The sequence below is a fragment of the Lactuca sativa genome, chromosome 3, assembly GCF_002870075.4.
Source record: "Lactuca sativa cultivar Salinas chromosome 3, Lsat_Salinas_v11, whole genome shotgun sequence".
NCBI classification, from domain to species: Eukaryota; Viridiplantae; Streptophyta; class Magnoliopsida; order Asterales; family Asteraceae; genus Lactuca; species Lactuca sativa.
This window is the reverse complement of record NC_056625.2, coordinates 13,604,897-13,610,262: the sequence shown is the minus strand read 5'-3', so window position 1 is coordinate 13,610,262 and position 5,366 is coordinate 13,604,897.

The following is a 5,366-nucleotide window of genomic DNA, read 5'->3' as shown; positions in this document are numbered from 1 at the left end:
AACCGCTCCTTCATTATCACAGAAAATTTCCATGGGCTCCTTTATAGCAGGCACAACTCCAAGATCGCCAATGAAGTTCTTCAACCATATTGCCTCCTTTGACGCTTCGCTCGCTGCAATGTACTCTGATTCGCACGTTGAATCAAATACAGTTTCCTGTTTGGAACTTTTCCAAGTTACCGCTCCTCCATTAAGGGTAAAGACCCATCCCGACTGCGAACGGTAGTTGTCCCTGTCGGTTTGGAAACTGGCATCACTATACCCTCGCACCTTTAATTCATCACTCCCTTCGAGGACTAGAAACCATTCCTTGGTCCTCCGAAGGTACTTAAGGATGTTCTTCACCGCAATCCAATGCTCTCTTCCAGGATACGATTGATATCTACTGACCATGCTCAAAGCAAAGGCCACATCAGGTCGAGTACAGGTCATAGCATACATGATCGAGCCAACTGTGGAAGCGTAAGGTACTCGGCTCATCTCAGCTATCTTGGCTTCGGTACTCGGACTTTGAGTCTTACTCAACTTGGTATTACTCTGTATCGGTAGTTCTCCCTTCTTCGAGTTTTCCATACTAAAACGTTTTAGTACCTTATCTAAGTAAGTATTCTGACTAAGTCCTATTAGTCTCTTACTTCTTTCTCTCACTATCCTTATTCCCAAAATATAGGAAGCCTCTCCGAGGTCCTTCATAGCGAAACACTTCCCGAGCCAGGACTTAACTTCCTGCAGAGTCGGGATGTCGTTTCCCATGAGCAGTATGTCATCGACATACAAAACGAGAAAGCTAACTATGCTCCCACTGGCTTTGACATATACACATGATTCATCTTCGCTTCATACAAATCCAAACTCTTTGACTTTCTCATCAAAGCAAAGATTCCATCTGCGAGATGCTTACTTAAGTCCATAAATGGACTTCTCAAGCTTTCACACTCTATTTGGATGCTTAGGATCGACAAAACCCTCTGGCTGAGCCATGTAAACATCCTCAGCCAACTTCCCATTAAGGAAAGTGGTCTTGACATCCATTTGCCATATTTCATAATCATGAAATGCGGCAATAGCTAGCATCACCCTAATAGATTTTATCTTAGCAACTGGTGAGAAGGTCTCATTATAGTCAACTCCGGGAGTTTGAGTAAAGCCCTCCGCCACCAATCGCGCTTTATACGTGTGTACATTCCCATCCACATCGGTCTTCTTCTTGAAGATTCATTTGCACCCGACCGTCTTACGTCCGGGCACATTGTCAACCAAATTCCAAACTTGGTTGTCATACATGGACTGAATCTCGTTATCCATTGCCTCTTTCCATTTTGCAGACTCTGGGCCTGCCATGGCTTCCTTATAGCAATTAGGTTCATCTAGATTTATTAGTGTACCATCACTAATATACGTGTCCCCTTCAGTAGTAATATGAAAACCATAAAACTGGGGTTGAACTCTAACTCTTTCGGAACGTCTAAGAGGTAATGACTCGTCAATTGGTTCAATCGGAGTTTCCTCCTCGGGTTGACTGCCAGCGGTAGAGGTTCCTTCATCACTTGACTCTTGAATTTCTTCAAGATCGATCTGCCTCCCACTGTCTCCTTGGTTTATGAGTTCTCGGTCTCGGAAAACCCCTCTCCTTGCAACGAAGACAACATTGTCACTCGGTCTATAGAAGAGATATCCAAAGGATTTCTGCGGATAGTCGATGAAAATACACCGCTCACTACGAGGTTCTAGCTTGTTATGAGTTTCTCGTCTTACGAAAACTTCACAACCCCAAACCTTGATATGTGCCAACGAGGGAGCTTTCCCTGTCCACATCTCATGAGGTGTTTTGGCAACCTTCTTTGTAGGGACTCGGTTAAGGATATGGGCGGCAGTCTCTAAGGCATACCCCCAAAATGAGATAGGTAGTGAAGCACGACTCATCATACAACGAACCATGTCTAACAAGGTTCAATTGCGCCTTTCTGCCACACCATTTAACTGCATGCGGTGTCCTAGGTGGCTTCAATTGCGAAACTATTCCACATTCCTTAAGATACTCGTGGAATTCAAGACTTAGATACTCTCCTCCTCAATCGGATCGAAGCATCTTGATCTTCCTGCCCAATTGATCCTCCACTTCATTCTTGAATTCTTTGAACTTTTCAAATGTTTCAGGCTTGTGCTTGATTAAGTAAATATACCCATATCTACTATAATCATCGGTAAAAGTCATGTAGAAGCGGTTCCCATCCTTTGTGGTAGATCTAAAGGGCCCACATACATCGATATGTATGAGATCCAATAAACCCTCACCCCTCTCACAAGTGCTAGTGAAGGGTGACTTGGTCATCTTTCCGAGTAAACAAGATTCACACGTGTCATCTTCCCTAAGTTCGAATGACTCCAACACTCCATCCTTTTGGAGTTGGGCTATGCGCTTCTTGTTGACATGTCCAAGACGACAATGCCACAAAGATGCTTTATCCATACCATTGGAAGAATCCATACACAACACATCATTTCCTAGGTTATCTACAACCATAACAGTTTCATAAATTCCATTCAAGGCATTGCTTCAAAGTATAAAACACCATTTAAATAAGCATAAATAGAACCCTTCATATTATTAAACGAATATCTAAATCCTTGTCTAAACAAACCATGAAATGAAATGATGTTTCTTGCCATATCTGGCGAGTAGCAACAATTATTTAAATCTAAACCTAATCCATTACTAAGCACTAAAGAATACACTCCAATCTTGGTGACAGGCGACGATCTTCTGTTTCCCATGATTAGATTTATTCTTCCTTGCTCCACATCTCTATCTCTTCTTAGTCCCTGCAAATCGGAACAAATGTCGTAACCACATCCTGTGTTAAGAACCCAAGAAATAGTATGAGGTGAATTATTAGATTTAATAGTGTATATACCTGCAAAAGATGGTTTGATCTTTCCATCCTTGATGGCTTGCAGATATTCCAGGCAGCTTCTCTTCCAATGCCCTATTTTGTGGAAATGATGGCACTCTGCCTCCTTCGGGTTAGGGTTGGGCTTAGCAGGATCAACCTTGGTCCTATTAGAAGAGGAACCATCTTGGGACTTTCCCTTGAGGGAACTCTTTGATGGAGCCTTCCTCTTCTTGCCCCTTCCTTGCCCTATAGCCAAAACAGGAGCAACGGTTGGTGCCGGAGTTGGTGCAACAGACTTGTCCTTTAGGTTGCTCTCAACAGTCCTGAGGAGTCCTTGGAGTTTGCTTAGGGTGACCTCTTCCTTGTTCATGTGGTAGGTCATCCTAAATTGATTGTAGCATGAAGGCAAGGAGTGAAGAACAATGGCAATAGGCAAATCTTCCCCAAAGTTAACATTTAACTTGCGAAGACAATCAACATATCGTTGCATCTTTTGCAAGTGCACAGTTAACGATTCTCCACTTCCCATCTTGGCGGTGATCATGTTGGTGATGATCTTGTAGTGCTCTTGCCTCGTGCTTTAGTGGTACCTCTCCATCAAGTCTTGATGCATTTCATAGGGATACATGTCCTGATAGGACTTTTGGAATTCTTGGTTCATAGTGGCTATCATGATGCAATGGACTTTCGTTGCATCACGTTCGTGTGTCTCAAAGACAACCATCTCTTCGGAAGTAGCGATTTCCGGGTTGACCTTCTCGAGATTTTCTTCGAGGACATACTCTTTGTCCTCGTAGCGTGCAATGGTGCGAATGTATCTTATCCATTCGCTAAAGTTTGTACCATCGAAGGTCACCTTTTGGCAAAGACTCATTAACATGAATGAGTTAGCAGCAGCGTTGTTTGCATTCGACATCTACAAATAGAAAGGACAAAGTTTGATTAGAATTGAATCCCTAATTAAACACCCAAAATGAAAAATTAGGGCTAGGACCCAACAACATTATCTACATATTAGAAAAGGGATGCCGTAATCCAACATGCAAATAATTTGGAGGTAAGTGAATGACGATTCACTAATTCTTCACCTTGAAAACATAACTTTAAGTTTTAAACGCATTGAGAATTCCTAGATTTTCTTTGAGATTCATTGAACCTTTCAATGGCATGTTTAAATCTCGATATGCCCCTCTCGTTTGTGACTGGGATGCCGAGGATCACAAAGTGGGTGTGAATTACCATGCAAATCTACATGGTGCCTTCATTTTTACAATCATCTATTCGATGTGTCGGTAAACCACACACGCTCCATCGAACTATGATAAACAATGAATCACACTTTGCCACCTTTTCTTAGAACCAATTAGTGTGCCGGTAAACCACACACACTCTACTAACTTCTTAGCAAGGGTGCAAAGTGCAATTTCAGGGGATTGCATTAATTCACTTTTGCCTAAAGTAACTACGATTCGGAATTTGTTAAAAACATTTAGTTACTTTATAGATTCATTATACTTATTTATGAGGAGAGAGAGTTGCCCTATCCTACCCGTTCGGCTAACGACCCTCCACCGGTCAAGCAAGCGGTGGGTGTGAGTGTACACCCATTAAGCGCCATTTTATAGGCAGCAACCTTATACCCACCTTATAGACCGGCTTCGTGAATGAGGCCTACTAACGGTAAGACTAGCATTTTAATTTTACTTATATATATATATATATATATATATATATATATATATATATATATATATATATATATATATATATATAAAGCCTTTAATAATATAATAGTATAGGGTTGAATTTTAAACTTGTAAAACTCTAGGGGTTGAAATTTAAATTCCTCTAAATTAAACTATTAATCACAAAATTCAAATTTCAAAACTTCGGGATAGAAATTGAACTTTTCAAAACAATAGGGATCAAATAACAAATAATTCAAATTAAACAATTAATTTCCTAATTATCTATATTTGACCTAATCCAATTTTAGTCACTAGATAATTACCAAATAATCTTAAATAGTCCATATTTATCACATAAATAATCAATATTTAAAAGATTTGAAATTATTTATATTTATGTCAAAGATAATCATTAAATTAAGTTAAAATTCGGATTTTTACATAATAAAACGATTTAGGTATCAATCCAAGACAAAACAACAATAAAATCCCGAATTATCCTCTGTCTGACGCTCGGACTCACCGAGTCAAGCTTTGGACTCGCCGAGTAGGGCCAACTCGCCGAGTCCAAATACTGACTCACCGAGTTGGATCGAACAGAGGTGAAGAAAAACGATTTCCAGCAAGCAAAACAGTTAAGCATCACATTCAATTGAACCCAATCATGGTTCTGATACCACTGATGGGTTTTAGACATAAGAACTTTCCTTATGTGCACATACAACCCTATAGCTTGGATCTAGCTTTCTCTAATTGAACATGCAACATATCCAAGACTTTTATG